Source organism: Protopterus annectens, chromosome 4.part0 (genome assembly GCF_019279795.1).
Source record: "Protopterus annectens isolate FY-2018-M chromosome 4.part0, PAN1.0, whole genome shotgun sequence".
NCBI classification, from domain to species: Eukaryota; Metazoa; Chordata; order Ceratodontiformes; family Protopteridae; genus Protopterus; species Protopterus annectens.
Window position 1 is genome coordinate 1,569,372,664 of NC_056733.1, and position 19,295 is coordinate 1,569,391,958.

The 19,295-nt window shown below is 41.0% G+C and overlaps 1 protein-coding gene across 1 annotated transcript in view; it reads left to right on the forward strand.

Annotated features, from left to right (window-relative positions):
* Positions 1-19,295, forward strand: part of RNF145 (ring finger protein 145) — a 1,685,498-nt gene that overhangs the window by 67,930 nt on the left and 1,598,273 nt on the right. The window lies entirely within an intron of this gene.

A 19,295-nucleotide genomic window follows, 5' to 3' on the forward strand; every position in this document is an offset into this window, starting at 1 on the left:
GTGCAGAGGATTAAGTATGAGCAGTTAACCAACTGCTTATGATAATTGGGGTTTGAGCCCCCTCAGCCATCATTTGTGTATAGTGTCATTCTGAGCAGATCACTTAATCAGTGCACTGGGGCCTTGAGAAATTGAACTCCTTGACCTTATGTCTAGACTAGCTGTCAACCTCGTAGCACAAAAATGTGGACAGAGCCAAAAATAATGGGGGAACATAGTCTCAAAAGTAGAGACAAATTTTAAATATTGCTCTTATAAACTAAGAAAGTTGATAGAATAGAAGGTTTTGCGTTACCATGTATTTTCTGAAGGATATCAAGTCTGAAACTCAAATGAGTTTCTTTATGTATTAAATTAATTCTTCATTGATTTGCCAAGAAAATCCAGAAAATAATAAATTTTATGAGGGACAGACCAAAAATATGAGGCAAAAATCTGTACAGTTGAGAGGTATGTGTCTAGTAACTACCACTAAACCTAAACAGTGGCTCATATCTGTCTTTACCTTTTGATGAAAACCACATTATATCTTCCCTTAGTTGTATCTCTTGGCATTTCATGTTGCTTCCTCCTTGGTTCTCATTTCCTAAACAATGAGCGTGACAGCATTCTGATCATTCAGAACATTTCCAGCTCTTTTGGACCATCTTGTCATTTCACCAGCTCCATTATCTATCTGTCCATCATATGCTATTTTTTCTTTCGTCTGTTGCTGCTGGTGCCTCTACATCTTGTTCTCTTTGCCATCATCTCTTCTTCCACCTCCTGATTGAAATGTGGCACAATCGCTTCCTTTTTTCTATAAATACTGTTGGTGCAGTTTTATGAATTTTGTGTATGATGCAAGTACTGTTGAGGTTTATACTGATGCTTATTTGAGTGTGCTGCCTTCATTTTAGCTGCTTGTTCGGGCCCTTAAATGTGGCAAAAATAAATTGTGCATTCACCAGCAGATCAGTGAAGTCAAACCTTTACACTTTTCTGGCATTTCTGCAGGGGGCAACCCAACCGTACCCCCAGCATGGAGGAACTTTGTTCTTCACATCTTTGCTAACTGCAAGCATAAGTTCCGGGGTTGGTTTGCATACCCCAAATATGGGGTGTAATTAAGGCCTTTAGAAATTCAAAAGATAACAGTTTGCACAACATAATTTTGTTCTAGTCATGCTGTAATACCCTGTATTTTATGTTATACCTTGTTTGTGAATGCCATTTATATTTAGTTTTTGTTTGTAGTCATTATTGCCTAACATGACTAATTATATAAAAAGATGAATGCTTTGTTATGGTCTTCCTGAGTTTTGGCTGTACTACAATTTATTATGGTAATACGTGGTTCGCTGCTAACAGTAAAATAATCAACTTAAGAGTTTGGTGGTGCCTTGTTAAGATTTAGAATACTGATGTTCTGCCAGATTTACATTTGAGATATGTTCTGTCAGCTTCAGTTCCGTCATGGTTATTTGCATCCCCTGAATATTCTTCATGTTTTACTGTTGCAGTCATTACATTCGTGTTATCTGCTTGCAGGTAGCCCTCAGTTGACCTGATTATCAAAGTCTTGGGTCCTGCGTCGGTTGCGGTCTCATCTTCCATGACGTCAGGTAGTCAGGGGTATAAAGCATTCAGCGACGTCATTACATCAGTCTTTCTTGCCGTGGGTGCCCGAAGCAGAAGCAGTTCGCAAGTGCCGGTCGGCCGAAATTTTCGTTTTCAAGTTTCAGATCTGAAGTCTTCGCTAAGTACCCCGTTGGGGATCCTTTTTCTTGCTCTAAACCAATGTCAGTCAAAGTTAACAATTGTATTTCTTGTGGAAAGCAAATACCTCATAAAGATTTTCATTCATACTGCATTCCTTGCTTAGGCCCAGACCACGATGTACCTCGCTGTCGATTTTGTGTCTTATTCAAACCTTGAACTATTCGTTGTCTGTTCATTTTCGCATCTAAATATTTTGGTACTCTGTTCAGTTATCCAGAAATGGCTTCGGTAAGCCACCCGACTACCGACATTCTGAAAAAACACAAAGATAAAGACAGAGACAGACCACATAGGTCCAAAGCTGCCGACGACGCTTCTCCAAAGCTAGTCGCCAGTTCACCGGTACTCAGGTGCTTCCGCAGCCCCTGATACCTGCTACTTCAGATTTGCAGGCCTCTACTGAGACCCATTCGGAGTCCGGTATGCCACGAGATGCTTCTTCGACTGTGGAACCTGCAGATGTCTCTACCTTGGGTGGGTCCGGAGCCACTGTGCAGGCACTGGCTTCTGAGGGTGTATTCAGGCCTACTAACTTGCATGTTAAACCGATGCCATCTTCTTCAAGGCCTAAAACTCGATCCACGCCTAGAAAACCGACGCCCAGACTGCATGGTCAAGCCCCTATGCCTAAAAAACAAAATATAAGAATGGATGAAGACCTTATTACTCTAATCAGGGGAAGCCACCCTTCTCCCTCTAAGAGACCTAGAACTGATTTTCCTTCTGATCAGGATTCTGAAATTTCTGTTTTCTGTGATGACCAGGAGTTGCCCTTATCTACCTGTGATGATTCTGATGCAGAGGACTCCATTCCCTCTACTTCCCCTCCAGAGGATTTCTCTTTTGGTGAAACTTTGCATGCTGTTAGGGAGAATTTCCGCTGGGAAGCCAGGATTACTCTGTCTCCAAAAAAGGGCTTATGGAATTCTTACTCTTACCTCAACACAGGCCTTTAGCTGTCCCTCCTGTCCTGGACATTGTAGATGATGCTTTCTTGGAATCTAGCCTGGCCCCTGACACTTTACCTCCGGCTCCCAGAAAACCTGACCGATATTGCAGAGTACCTGACTCTCACAAGTTTCTCTTTAAGAATCCTACTGCGGATCCTGAGACCATTTCACAGGGACCCAAAGGCATTAAGGCTACTACTGCCAAAAAACCCTACCCCCTCTCATAGAGATTCCAGGGCCCTGGACAGATGGGGTAAGAAGGTATACACTTCTGCAACTTTGGCCATTAGGGCCTTAAACTGCCAGTTTCATATGTTAAAGTATCAGCAACATATTATTGGATTGCTTAAACAGAAAATGATGTTGATTCCTGACTGTGCTGAAAGTAAAGAATTACAGGATTTAATGCATTCTGCTGAACAAGTTGGAAAACATACTTTGCAATGTGGTTTTGATTCATGAGAGGCATTTTGCAGGGCTGCTGTAACTGGGTCTGTACTTAGAAGGCATGCTTGGCTTAAGGAACCATCTTTGCCAGATCATGTTAAAGCTAAATTACTAGATGCTCCCTTAAACCAAGACCACCTGTTTGGCAACAAAGCAGAAGAAGTACTTAAAAAGATGGAGGAAAAAGCTAAATCTATGCAAGCTGTTAAGGATTTCCTGCAAGTACAGCCTCCCAGATTTAGTAGGCACTGGCCTTCTAAGAATTGGTCCTTTCCTGCCTCTTCCAGGCCTTCTCAGTCCAAACCCAGAACCAGTAGACCACCCAGGCTTCAGTCTCAAGGTACTCACAGGCCTAAGCAGTGGGGGGCTTCCACTTCCAAAGCTGGGAGTAGTAAGACACTCCCCTATGGTAAACTGTCACAATGACTTAACTTTAAACCTTCCAAGCCCTGCTCAACTGACTGTTCCTTTATGGGGAAAGATCGCCCTGCATGTAAAAAACTGGGAATTCATTACCCAAGACAAATGGGTTTTAAATATAGTTTCCCAAGGATACAGATTCCACTTCCACTCCCAGACCTACCCCCAAATCAGTGGGCAGAGGCTCAAAAGCAGGTTCTCTCTCTTCTAAGCATCAGGGCTATTCAACCTGTCCCAGAAGAGGAAATGGGGCAAGGTTTTTACTCAAGACTTTTTTCTGGTACCCAGAAAAGACAATTCATGGCGTCCTATCCTGGACCTGTCTATCCTAACACTTTTTTGGTAATCCCAGAATTAAAAATGCTAACTCTTCATCAGCAGCTTCCCATGCTAGGCAAAAATGCCTGGTTGGCAACACTGGATTTAAAGGAAGCCTACCTGCACATCCCAATAAGGGAATCTTGCAGAAGATACCTATGTTTCAGAGCAGGCTACATGCATTGTCAATTCTCTGCACTGCCCTTTGGCTTATCTACTCCACTCAGGGTATTCACAAAGTGCCTAGCTCCAGTCATTGCATTTTGCAAGCAAAGAAATTTTCAAATATACCCATACCTGGACGATTGTCTAATTTAGGCAGAAAGCCAGGACATACTATTAAATCATCTGGCATTTGTAAAGAAATTACTGTCTTCTCTGGGGTACACCATAAACGAAAAGAAATCACATCTAGTACCCTGCCAACAAGTTGTATTCCTGGGAGCAAGCTTGAATACAACTTCCCAGATGGGCCTACCTCATGCCAGAGAAACAAGTTCATTTGACAGCCTACTTCAAACTACTGGCCACAAAGACCCAGCTATCTGCAAGGAAAATACTGCAAGCCCTGGGATTCATGGCCTCTTGCATTCTACTAATTCCATATGCAAGACTGCATATGAGGAAACTACAATGGTATCTAAAAAGCCTATAGTGTCTACATTCTCAGGACCTAGAATCAATGATTCCTATCATCCCTTGCTTAAAGACAGAGTTCCTTTGGTGGTAGAGGCCTGCCACCACAACAAGAGACTGCAATTCACTCTACCCCCTGCCGCCCAAACCCTAACAACAGATGCATCAGACTTTGCATGGGGACTCACTTGGCAGGGCAGTGCATTCAGGGCAAATGGAACCCGAGTAAAATGCAGCTGCATATCAATCAAAAAGAAATGTTAGCTGTACAGAATGCTCTGACAGCCTTGAAGGGCCACATTCTTCCAGGACAATTATTGATAAAGACGGACAACACCACTGTTATGTGGTACATAAACAAGCTGGGGGGGGGGACTTGCTCATACCCTCTCTGCAGACTAGCCATGGCTCTGTGGAACACAGCCTTGAGCTACCAAGTGCACCTACAAGCTCAAGTCCTGCCAGGTAAGCTAAATACACTGACAGACAACCTAAGCAGAAATCTCATGGACCCACACGAGTGGAAACCGGAACCAAAGATATTCAACATTTTGAGAAACAAATGGGGGAGCCCAGCGATAGACCTGTTTGCCTCCCCTCAGTACTACCAGTTGGATAAATTCTGCACAAGGACTCCCCACAGATAAACTTGGAAAGTGGATGCCCTGTCCTTCACCTGGAAAAACCTATCAGTTTATGCCTTTCCCCCTCGGCCTGTCCTCTCCAAAGTGCTACTAAAGATCAAACAGGACAAACCAAGGGCAATACTTATTGCACCAGACTGGCCATGCCAACACTTGTACCCTCTCCTGCACAGTGTGTCACTTCTGGAACCATGGCACCTGCCTCAGACCCCTGCCCTGCTGTCCCAGCAGGAGGGCCAGATTCTGCGCCCTCAGCTTCAAACCCTGAACCTTGCAGCCTGGCTAATTACATGATCTCTCTGTTGCCATCCCTCAGTAAGCAAGTGATGGATGTCATTCGGGAGGCAAGGAGGTCTAGTACTTGAAAATCCTATGCTGGAAAATATTTTGTTCCTGGAGCCAAACTCTCAGTGGATGGACACAACAGTGTCCAATTTACCGTGCATCCTTCAATACTTAACTGAGATGCTTCACAAGGGCCTTTCCTTCCATCAAAATTCATGCCTCTGCCATTTCAGCTCATTATAATACAGAGCCACCCCTCTTCTCTCGTCCACTGCTGAAGCAATTCCTCAGAGGGGCCAAAAACTTAAGACCACACAGGAGAGCCCCTACTCCAGCCTGGGACCTTAACTTTGTATTTGAAAAGCTCACTCTATCTCCCTTTGAGCCAGCTGCAAATGCAGAGTTAAAATTCCTTTCTTGGAAAACAGCCTTCCTTCTAGACATCACTTCAGCAAGAAGGGTGTCTGAATTACAAGACCTCATGGCAGTGGAGCCTTTCATCATCTTTCATGCGGACAGGATGTCCCTCAGGACCAATCCCTTCTTTATGCCCAAGGTGGTATCCAGTGTAGCCCTTAATCAGTCCATTAATGTGCCATCCTTCTTTTCTAATCCAGAGAACAAAGGGAATACTGCACTCCTTGGATGTGCACAGACAACTTAGATTTTACTTGGAGAGGGCTAAGCCTCTCAGGAAAGCTGGTTGCATTTGCTGCAGTGGCAGTGGGGAAGGCCATTTCAAAGCAAACCATTTCTGTGTGGATAGGCCACTGCATTCATTTCTGCTATAAGCACCATGGAAAACCTACCCCACAGGGGATAAGACCACATTCCACCAAGGCTGCAACCTACCTCTACAGCCTTTCTCAGAGGTGTCCCTATTAGGGGCATCCTAGAAGCTGCTACTTGGAGTCCTGTACATACCTTCACCAAGCATTACCACTTGCCATTTTTTTCAAAATCCAGAGCTGGTTTTGCCACTGCAGTCTTGCAGGGCCTTGTAGCTGGTCCTAATGCTATATGATTGCCTTCTCCCTTCCTTAGCTTTGGGAATCTACCCAAATGTAATGACTGCAACAGTGAAACATGAAGAACATAGTACAGTTGTGTGCACTTACCAAAAATGTAGATGTTCGAGTGTATTCACTGTTGCAGTCCTGGTTATCGTCCCTCCAGCCCCCCTGACTTCTATTGACTATACCTCTACTCTTGTTTACTGTGCTTAAAGCTTTCTGGTGACAGCAACCGACGCAGGACCCAAGACTTTGATAATCAGACCGACAGAGTGCTACCTACAAGCAAATAACCCAAATGTAATGACTGCAACAGTGAATACACTCAAACATCTACATTTATGGTAAGTGTACACAACTGTACTTTCCTAGTTGTTTTCTTAGTGATGGCTCAGCACATATCTGGGGAATAGGGTTATGGGAAGAATAATCATTTGTGACTTGCTTATTTTTAGTAGACCTATCACATTTGTCAAAAGTAGACATGCTGATGTTAGTGCATGAAGTTATTAATTACCCTGCCAAGTAGTAAGTCAGAAAATCTGAGTCATTGTAATCGAATTACCATTAAACAAATGTAACTTACTTAAAGATGTGTTGCAACCGTGTTTTGACTAACTTTATAAAAGCTTTTTAAGTGCCTGATAAGCAGCAGGAGGAATTTCAACAGTTGCAGTTATCATCAGTATTGTTTGCAAATTCCTTTTTGATTTGTAGCACTAAGTGGTTGAAAATTCACTCTGTGAATACTGAAGTGAATTGCTCTGTTTTTGGTCAGTTAAACGTGTTGTTGTTTGAAAGTTAATGAGCTTATCACTTGACCTCTAGGTGTTAATACTTAGAAAACAGCAGCTCCCATATTATTAACCTGCCTTTCTATAGACTTGAGTATTCATGGGCATTACTGTTTTGATGGAGAGCAATAAATGTACCCTGTATAAGGCTAAATTTGAGAGCAAAAATAACTGCTGTCCCTAAATCCTAGCAGCTAAAAATCCTAGCAGCTAAAAGTATGTTTCTGGGGTACTGTCTTAAACTGTGCAGGAAAAGGCAGGATTTATGGCAGAACTTTGTAATAGAGACCTCACTTTTCATTACATGACCTTTACCGAATGAGTCTTGTCTGGACTGTGTAAAAGGACTGTAGAAGGAAAACATTTGAATCAATTTAGAATTTCTCAGATATGTGACAGTTTTGAATACTTTGAGGGAGGAGGAGAGATTTTATTTTTTTGTCTAAGTGTAGCTTTAACAGAAAGAGGGAAATGGGCGGACACTGCCCTTCCATCTCACTTACTTCTCTCCCTCTTCTCTGAAAGTTTGCTTAATCCTTTCATATCCTTTCTTTTTTTACTAGACTCTTACTTTTTCTCCCACTTCCTCTCCCTACCACCTTTCCCTGATTTATGCTTCTCAGTAGTTTAGTTTGTTTATAGGATATGAAATCTCTTCCCACTTGTAAATAGTTTTTGTATACTAACTTTGTTTTATTGTCTCTCCATTTATCCTGGTAATTTTCTTGTATATTACTTCAAATGTATGTTTTTGTATATCTTCTGGAGCTTTTCTCCCCGGGCCTCTACTGAAAATGGAAATAATTCCAGCTAGACTAGCCCGGTCAACAAATGTAAAATAAAATAAATAAAAAATAAAATAAATCAGAGGATTTATTCCACGTAAATAGATTTATGTTGCATTTTGTATCTTACATTCATTATTAAAGATTTTAGTTTAAATGTATATTCCTATTCAGAGTCCTAGCATGCGTTAAGAGTCTCTTACTGGCTTAATTTAAAAAAAAATATATGTATGTATAAAGTAATTAATATTTAGCTGATGTTGCGTTGCTCTACTGTGTGCTGTAAAGTGCTCCTGAAGTGACAGAATTTCTTCTGTCATGAATATCTTAGCACAGATGATCATCTGGTGTTCATGTACTTTACTAAATGCTCATTAACATTAGGGAGATGTTGTCTTGGCAAATGGTCTTTAAAAGTACTACAGTGGGAAATGTTAAAAAAATAAAAAAAAAGTAATTCATATGAATGTGGAAGGATTCATGAGTGGAATGGTAACTGTAAAATTTGGGACACGTAATAATGAGTCTTGGAATAATAGCAAGAATAAATGTGCAAAAATGGGCACCCAGTCTGAGATGACTGTGTCTGACTGAGTATTTCCTTTTCTCTCAATGTATATATATACGTAGTGGGATGTTGGGGTGCAGGGGCTTGCGTTCCCTGCAAAAAGTAACTTTAAAGGTGCTCAGTAATTGTTGACATTCTTTCTCTTCTTTAGTTTCTCCATTTGTATTTTGTAATTCTGGTACTCATAGTTATGGGTCTCAGAATTGCAATAGGGAGTGATTTAAACATAAAATAATGTCAGTTTTTTTGTAACTGATTTTGGCATGGCACATTAAATATAATGTCAGATATTCAGATTGTTAAAAAAAAATAAAAAAATTAAAGTTTTTGTCATGCAAACAGTGCTGCTTGCATATAAGGCAGAGTGGCTCCCCCAGTTTATACCCTACTTCGACTTTCTTTATTCTTCATCTTAATAAGGTAATAAAAGACAGAGGAGAGCTCCTTAAAGGTGCCCTGGTGTACACTGTACAGCATTTTTGCAACATATTTGTGCTGCAGTAATAATGTATCTGGTATTATTATATACTTCTATCCAAATTACATTATGCATCTTGGTGTATCTGTTATTATATACTTCTATCCAAATTACGTTATGCATCTTGGTAAATTACCCCACAGGCTGATTGTTAATTGTACAGTAATTTTTTTTACACAAGGTATGGAGATGAGAACAGTGGCTCTAGATGACTGTCATTGTTAAAGTGAGACCTCATCCCCATGTGCAGAAATAGAAACAAAATGAGTTGTGAATGGATGGATTTGCAAAATGTGTAAAGTTAGTAAATAAGAAAATATACGCGGTGTCACTGGTGCAACAGAGGTAGCACACTCACCTTTGTTGCAGAAAACTGTAGGTTTTATTGCCACACCACATAGCTTGACTACTGATACTGCAGTTTAACATAAGGGGTTGCTGCACTCCTGAGTGTGCGTTCATTCGGATGAGATGTTAACCTGAGGCCATCTCCTTTTCAGTTGGTGGTAGTTTAGGTGGATGTGAAAGATCCCACAGCACCTGTAAAAAAGAATGGGGGGGTTCACTGATATCGTGTCCAAAGTATGTGATTCTGAACTTTTGAGGTGCACCGCAGGGGACTGCACATTGGACAGGTAAATAAGTAGTGTAGTGATGCACTTTCCCTACTTTTTTGTGTGTGCATGTGTGTGACTGCAATCCAGAACTTCGTATTCTGTAACTACTCCAAAAGCTCTTGGCATTTTTATTGATCCTTTACTGGTCGGATTAGTCCCACTAGGCTATTAGACTCTTTTCAGGGGGCACCCAAGGTGGTATTTACTTAGCTTTCCTAGTGGTTTATAGTATTTCTTTAATATCATGTAAATTATATTTTTTGTTTGACAGTTGTTCTATGTTTTATGATTGTACAGTTTTCTTTGTAGTGTGCCTTATTTTTGTGGTATTTTGACATTACTGACAAGGCAAATGGTTTTAAAAAATGGTCTGCAATTCCTCCCTAAGAGTCTCACACCAAATGTGTTTACTACTTGGAGTGTTCGCACTTGTTGGAGGAGTGCAATATTTGTTTGACTTTGGGCCACGGGTGTTGTTGGAGCACCATCATAAGTTTTTACTCAGATACCTTCTCCCTGCCTCTGCAAGAGTACTGACTTCCTCTCAGGTGGGCTTCCCACTTTCCAAAAAGTCTGTCGAGACTATGACAGATCCAAAAGAGAGAAATCTAAAGTAAAGAACAGAGAAAAGGAGAAGAAGAGGGAGAAAGAAAAGAACAAGTTAAGAGAAAGGACTTTTGGGAAAGATCCCTGGATCCATCAGGCTCCTCTGGCCTTGCTGTGAAAGTTGTCAGATCTTCTGATCCTTAACCTTTTCCCTTTCGTTGGGGCTGGATCCAGTTTGGACATGTTTGTTGGTCACTTCAGTTCTACTGGCTCTGTGGTTCTTCCTGGAGCAGTCTCCTCCATGACTTCGATTTCCTATCCTGTGTTGAGAGACCCTTCCTTAGGTTATCCAGGCTGCCTTCAACAGCTTCTTCTTTCAGGTAAGTGCAGTTGTCATGAAGTCCTTCTGAAGCAGACGTGGATTGGGTGATGCAGAAATTCTTGAGAACTCTGATCTAGCTGGGGGTCTTTCCTGCTCCCCCACTTTAGAGGTAGCTGGACCAGTCCCTCCCACTTCCAGTCTGCTTGCTTCTTCCTGATTGAACCTTTTGGATCAGGCTGTCTTTGATCCAAGCATGACACAAGGTTCCTTTGTCGGGTCTGACTGGATGTCTTTGACTCCAACCATGTCCCTCACTTATTCATCTCTGGTATCAGGGGTTTGGGGAGGGTGGGGGAGTCCCACAGCTTGGAGCTCAATGTTGAGACACAAGGGTTAGGGTTGACTAAGGATTGAATAAGGATGTTGGAGCCAACCCTCTCCTTCAGTGCCTCACCTCTTCATAGCTCGGCTCCGATGTTGAGTTCAGATCCAAGTCAGGCTACTTCTCATGAGGGGCTCTTATCTGGTCCTTGGATCCCAGGAGAAGTCCTTTGGGACTGACTTTGGCCTCAGCCTTCAAAGCATTTGATAAGGCTGTCTTGCCATTGTGGTAAGAGGTGACCTGTTCACAATTGGTTCCATCCCAACACTCTGTGGCTTTTGATGTTTTGGTTTGGTATCATCTGTGTCTTCAGGACTATCCGCTTCAATAGGTCTTGACTTGGCTCATAAGGTGAACTCCTTTTCAGTGTTTGACTCTGCAAAAAGAGGTGTTTAGATTCCGCACAGGAGTCACTCACAGATGACACTGACCTCGATGAAGGATAAGAGTATCCACAGTCTCCCCTGGAAGATCTCTCTTTTGGGGACAACCTTGAATTGCTTTGTCAGGGAGTGTGGGGGAAGCTGGTACTCCAAAGCCCCTTCCCAAGAGGAGTTTGTGTTTCTTGAGGCCTTTGGAGCTGGCCCAGTGACTTCCTTGATAGTTTCCCTCCTAGCAGACAAACTGATTTTTTGTGTCCAAACGGACATGGAAGGAACCAAACATGGTTGAACCCATGCCTTGTAAACCCAATAAGATTGTAGTTTCACCCTGAGATAGGCCTCACTGGAACAAGGAGCCTGCAGTATATGCCCTCATGGTGGCACCAGCCACTAAGAAAGAACACTGAGGATAGTTACTGTTGTTTACTCCACCTGCCCCTGCAAGAACAAGGGTGTTGGGACCTGGACAGATTTTGAAAGCAGGTATATGCCTCAGTGATGTTCACATTATGTGTGTTAAATCACCTTGCCCATTTATTAGATTTCAGATAGATTTGACCAAAAAAATTTCCAAATCTCCCTCTGATGTCTTGATGGTGGCATACTGCAAAACTTTGGATTCACAATTGGCAACCATACAGTCCATTACAAATGTGTCTATGTAGCTGTTGTCAAATGCTGTGGATGGCAGTTCTGTAGCAGCAAGTATGGCATTGCCATAAACCACCATGCCTGAATGAGTCTCTGTAGTTTTGTGGAGAACTTTAAAATGTCCTTTGTGAACCCCCATTATGATGGGTCCACCTTGTTTGGGCCTAAGGTTAAGACGCTGTTACCAAGAAGTGAGCAGAACATCAAAACTTTGTCTGCCTTTAATGTCTATTTTTCCATACCATAAAGGTCCTTTTCTCAGAATCATGAAGGAGGGAAGTCAGTATAGTTCTGAGAGTCTCAGGGTTTTGCTCAGAACCTTTTTGGAGAGAGACCTCCCCCTAGGGTCGAGAAGGGAATAACAGTGTATGTCACCCTAACAGCAGAGGAGGTCTGCAAAACCAAGGGTTTCATGGAACATTCCCAGACAAACCCTTCCAGCTCTCCTGAAGGATTGCCCAACTGCTGCACTGTACACAGTGGGGGAGCACTTGTCTCTGCAACCTAATGCCTGGCTGGCGATAGCATTCGATTTATGGGAGCTGAGAGTAATAAAGGGAATGTAGTAATCTCTGTTTCTTTTTCTTGCAAAACTGTCTCAGAGAAAGCTTTGTGATGTACCACCTATGCAGAGAAGAGCAGTGTCCCAAGCGATTGTACAGTTGCTGGACCAATGAATCATCCAGGAGATCCAAGCAAACAAGCAAGGATCCAGACTCTACTCAGTTCTTTTTAGTTCTGAAGAAAAACTGGGACCGTAGGACCATTCTGGACCTCTGTTAGTTGAAATATTTCATAAAATAGACTTCTTTCTGAATAGTCACAGTTCATTCCCCCCTCTTGTAGGGAAGGAAAACTGGATGTGATCAGTGGACCTTCAAGATGCCTACTGTCAAATCAAAGTAACAATTTCTCTGCTTTTGGCTGTGAGGCAGTCATTTTCAGTTTTGACTGCTGCCCTTTGGACTCTCCACAACCTTCTGGGTGCACAGAAGTGATTGCAACACATCTCAGGCTGCAGGGGTTCTGGGTGCTCCCTTACCTAACTGATTGGCTCAGCACTGATGCCACAAGGGATCTATTAATTCAAGCCATGGAGTCCTTGCTCCAGTTGTGGTCAGTCCTAGAAATCATGATCACCCTGGAGAAGTCCAAGCCATCACCAGTCCAAACCATAGATGCCACCTGGATACCACTGAGCAGATTGCCAAACTCCCTTAGTCAAGAATAGTGACCTTATGCTTCCAAGCATCACAAGTTCTAGCTCATCAAACTCCACCACTGTTCCTTCTCCCTGGGATCTTCATTTTGTTTTGGAAAAATTGACTCAGGCTCCTTTTGAACCTGCAGCTTCAGCTTCCTTGTAACATTGCTCTTGGAAGACTGTTCTTTTGTTAGCCCTTTCTTCTGCTAGACAGGTGTCTGAGCTTCAATCTCTTATGGCTTGTCCTATTTGGTGTTTCATAAGGACAGGTTGTCCTTGTGTATTTATCTTTCCTTCTTTTTTGCCCATGGTGGTGAATGAGTTATCCCTAAATTAATCTATTAATTTTCCCACTTTTTCCCTTATCTGCACTCTGCCCATGAGAAGGTGGATGTGCATAGAAAACACAAATTTTATTTGGATAAGACTGACTATTGGGAAATCCGATCAGCTCTTTGTTTCCTTTCATCTCAGGTAATTTGGATTAGCTGTATCCAAGCAAACTTTTTCTTCTTGGATTTCAAAAGCTATTTCTTTTTGTTCCTTTCATGGTAAGAGCCTTCCTTATATTCTGTTAAGGCTCATTCTCCTAGGGCTGTGGCGGCTTCTGGTGCTTTTTTCAAGGGTTTAGATACCAACTCTATTCTTGAGGCAGTTGCCTGGACTTCTGTGCATACATTTACCAAGCACAACAAGTTGGATGGAATTTCCAAAGCTAGAGCTGGTTTTGCTAGTACCAGCCTTTATGACTTCCTAGAGGGCTGTGCTGGTCCTTCCTACTCCCATGCTTCTTCCTGAGCTTTGACACTCTCCGTAATGTAATGAATACTGCAACAGTGAAATGGAAGGACATAGTACAGTTGTGTAAAATCTTACCATAACAGTAGATGTCCTTCTCTTCACTGTTGATGTATTCACTCCCTCCCTCCACCTCCTGGTCCATTTCTCTTCTGGGTGTACTACTTATTTCCTTTTCTTTTCCTTTGACTAGCATTCCTACCAGGGCTCTCATTTCTGAGGATGGCACGTCCAGATGTCACTTTTTTACACTACGCTACACAAGGAGCATATGTGTGAGATACGGCGTACCTTAAAGCAACCTAAAGGCTTTGGTGTACTGGCCGGACATTGGACTGCCCTTGGCAGGGTATCCCCAGTGTAATAAATACTGCAGTAGTGAAGAGAAGGTCATCTACCATTATTGTAAGGTTTTACACAACTGTACTTTCACATGGATAGGGTGTCCTTTGAACAAATCCAGATTTCCTTCCAAGGTAGATTCAGAGTACTTCTTGAGTTAGGAAAACCACAGGTAAGTGAATAATCTAACTTATCTAACTTCTCAAGTAAAGGAGACTATCTCCTTTATTTGATGGATGTTAATCATCTGTTAAGTTTCTGCTTACATTGCATGAAAGACTTCAGGAAATCTGTCTTTTTTTCTGAAACTAATCTAGGAAACGATGTCTCCAAGGGTACACTGTCCAGGTGGTTGTCTGATCGTATCATGTTTGTCTGTAGGGCCAAGAGACCTTCACTGCCTAACAAATCAAAAGCACATCCGAGTGGTAGCAATGCCTACATCTTTCTTTCTGTGGTCGCTCTTGATGATTGTGCTGCAGCTACTTTGTCCACAGCTCACAGACTTGTCTGTCATTTCAAGCTGGACCTGCAGTTAGGTCTAGGGCAGCATTTGGTTCTACCATTCTCTGGAACAGTCTTCCATAGTACTACTCTGGGTTTGTGGTAGCTGGGGACACTGTCTCATAACTTTAGATTGAAGGAAAACACAACATTGATTCTGAAAGTTGTGTACTTACCATAAAGCAAAAATCTATGCCATTTTCTTTTCTCCATCTAGCCTTCACTCCCTCTCTTCTCCCATCCAAGTTGTCACTGTACCTGTCTGGAGTCTGTCTTGTCTTGTTTTACAGTCCTTGACTGTATTTCTTTGTCATCTTCAGTTGTTTCTTTCTTTAAGAGTCTGAGGTAAATTGGTCTTTTTAGGGGCAAACTCGATCTGGGGAATTGTTAGGTCAGAGAGTTACTGTGGGAAAGGAAAGGAAGCTGATCCTTGAATCTAAAGTCTAAAAGTTGTCAACATTGGATTCGATTGGGCAAGTTGAGACTGGCTGAAGAAAACAGGGATCTAGCATTATGGTAAGTTTCTGGAAGCTAGCCACCAATTTATTGACACAACTGCCCTAGAGAAGAGAGTCCAAATGTTACCAGGATCATGTGAAGCTGTGTTGCAGATAAGTCAATGGATTGTCATGAAATTATACTTTTTAAAATGTTAGTGTGGTAGAGAAAATAATTTAACAGGCTTGGTCTGTCTTTATGTTTCTGTACCAATGCAACTTCATTGAAATGAATGGCATATAGTCCCATGTATCCATGGAAGATACCTCATTAAATGTTAGCATGTTATTCCCTGGGGTGGGGATTATTGTCAAAGTAATTTTGTGCAAGTTATCATTTGTATATGCACTTGTTAACTGAGGTAGAACTGGGATTTTTTTTAATTAAAAAGTCCTGTATGATAGTCATTCCTGAGATAGTCCTTGAGCTGATTGCTCCTCTGATGGCTTGCCCAGTAAAAAATAAATGCATCACTCCAAACTCTGCTTGTATAAGCCTTTGTACTTAAAAATACAACTTGGGTTTCCTTGCTGTTGTACAGTCTGCACATCCAGTGATTTGTCTTGAAAGTGGCAGTCAGCATCAGACTATAACACTGTGCAAGTAAAAGGTATACTATTTTTTATTATAGCTGGGGAATGTATTTTGCAAAAGGAAATTTCACAAGAGCTGTACCACAGTCTTTAGCAATGTAACACCGTCTGCTGTTAATCTGAAAAGCTCTCCTACACCACCAGGCTCAAACGTTTTCTGAAAAACTGTAGCTCTCCTAAGCTACAGAGCCTGTGGCAACATTTTAAAATAATCACACAAATCCTTGCTAGACAAAAAACCTTCTGATTTGTGCCTTAGTTGCTATTCTTTTTCCTTACTAGATATACTTGAGCTTACGTATACACTTGCTGAGAATCCCTTCCCTGGAATTTTTAACAACTCACTGCTGTTCTTACCGTTCTTTTTATACTGCTCAAACAGTGCATTTTCTCTTACCTTTGAATATATAGTGCCATTCATAGATTTTTTTTTTCTTTTTTGGCATCTGACTAGAGGTGGAGAATGGAGGAAGGGGTAGTGCAAGTGGTTATTGATGTTTACATTTAGAGTAACTGAGGTGGGTGGAATTGGGAGAGGGTAAGGGGGTAGAGTGAGCTCAAAGACAGGGCACTGCCTCAGAAACAAAGTATGTTATATCCTGCTTAGATTGCTTGATCTTCTAACCAGAAACACTGCTCCAACCAGGCCCTCTCTAGCAGTAGCATCAAATCAAATAGCAAACTCCCTAAAATCTTCTCATCTTGCAGATGCTCCTTATTCTGACAAACAATAGCCCCTACCTCTAGTTTCCTACGTCTCTGATAAAACTTGAGCTTTGTATCATATAATGCTGCTCATTCATATGCTTACAGTAACTCTTCTACTCCTGCTTGCACACTTGACTGAGTACCATACATAGCTTCCATCTCACTTTACTGCACATATCAGTCACCTCACCCCAGCTGCCAAACCCCGCAACATATCACCAAACTTGTACAACACAACAATCTTGCTATTTTTCAAAACCAACTGCAATTAAGATAGTAATAATCTTCACATAGCCTAAAACAGAAATATAAATCTGAATGCCTGCCTCATTATAAACTTCTCTCATTTCTTCTTAATCTTAGTGAGAATATTCTACTTAACCCTTGAACAAATCATAGTGTACATACCTCTTGACAAACGTGCATCCCTGTTAAACTTCCTTTAATACAAGAACAAGCCTACTTTCTCAGTACGAACCTCAGAAGCATATATAAACTAACTACTTGATCTTCGTGCACACCTGGCACTTTACTCTTATGATGTACTAGTGGCTACTGAAACATGGTTAAAACCTGGAAACAGGGATGAATCCTACCAACATTTTACAAAATACTTAGAAATGATTGAGCACAAAAAAAGATGGTGCAGTAGCGGTTATTTACACAAACACCCTATACTATTTCCATGCCACCAAAAAAATTCCCTAGTTCATTAACGTTAAAATTATAATCTAGTTTTAATTCAGCAGTCATAAAACTGTATGTTTTACATTCATATGCTTATCACAGGCATTAACATAACTGCAGAATACCTACTGTCCTGGATGTTACACAATATACACCTCAAACCAATCCTACTGGATGACCTCAACCTAGATTGGCATCATATCACCTCTGACACTTGTCCAAAGTACTCTTTGAATCTATACAATTTCTCTCAGTTGATCACAAACCACAGAAGATGTGACAAAAATTGTAATATACAGTCAGCCCTGAAATGAATTCTTAAAACTCCTCCAAACAAAATGGCTACTACTGGCTGCTTACCTGATATTTTGAGTGGTCATCACCCAGCATATGCATTGAGACAAAACAAAGTAATACTTTCCAGCACCCCCTCAGTAACAAAGTATGTAATCTTACAAGATTCCAAAAAGACATGTTCTCCACCAACCAAAGATTGTATAACTAGAATATCCTAAAAATTTTACAAGTAGATAATACAGACTCCCAATTTAATACCACTTTACTAAGTATTCTAAACAACCTAGCACCGGTGCAAACAAAATGCTAACATTAAACCCAGTACTGTGGTTTACAGCAAGCATCTTAATGATTCTGAGGGTTAAGGAATGGAAAAATGGACAACACAACCTTCAGAATTACAGACAGCATAATAAACGTACTTAGTAGGTAACATTAATACATTCAGACACAGTCTGTTTGACATCCTTCTTATTAATACTCTTCCACTTCCTTTCAGGACTAATCTTAAACTTCTACACTTACCTTAGCCTTCCTTACTCTCCCATTCTGTCAAGCTTGCTACACCATAATCCTTCTTAGTGCTACATCTTTCCCCTCATTTCCCATGCTTGCCTGTTTCCTGTATTACTACCTTTATCTATTGTATAGAAATACTAAGATATTATGTAAACTTGGTACATTCATTTAAATGTATAAATCCCAGACTGTTGCCTTTATTCTGATGCTTCTATCCACGTGTGTGTTAGAAGTACAATAGATCATTTTCAAATTAATTTCTCATACTCAGATACTATATACTGTTTAATACTTAATGCGAATGTGCACATTCTTTATAGTTGCCTAAATGTAAAAACATCATTTTTCTCATCCTTATGTTGGTTTCCGAAATAAAAGTATTTTACTCAAACTGAATTTGTCACATCCTAATACTGTGTACTGTCTGAAACTCAATGGGATTGTACACTGTCATCAGACTTATCTGAATGTAAATGTACTTTGCTTTTTCAAGTTCCTGTGCACTGTTTTCATATTGTATGCAGAATTATTTGCATGTCTTCCTCTGCATTGTTTTACACATTGTCTGTAAGAAATTTGAATTTGTGGAGCTTTTGTCCCATTAAGTTCTACGGGTAGAGCTCTTTTTATGCCTGCTGTCATGCTATAAGGGAATACAATCAATTTATTTGATCTGTGGTTTAATAAAAAGTATGATTTTTTTTTTTATTAAATACCAACTCAAATAATTTCAAAAAGAGAATAGCAGAAGTGCTTTGCAGCACTAAGCTCCTAGATGCTGTGATGTACCCATGAACACGAACAAATTACTTTAAATAAGAGAGATGGTAGTAATGTTTGTCTAATACCTGGTGAAGTCTTTCATAAAGAAATAAATTTGGATGATTTAAACCTACAGAAGGATCACCACAAATGTTTATTTTTTTGTTACTTTTTTACTTTACTAGTAGTGATCAAGATTAAACCTTAGTATTTAGTTTAGATATTTAGCTTACAGCTCAGTCAGGATTGCAGTCACCTACCACTGTTGGTACCATCAAGGATCATAAAACCTTTCGGACTTTGTTTGCTTTTGTTGGTCCTGGCAAGGACAAGGATGGGTTTAGAGAGCCTAACAAGAACACCGCTCCACTGTTAGCAACCTA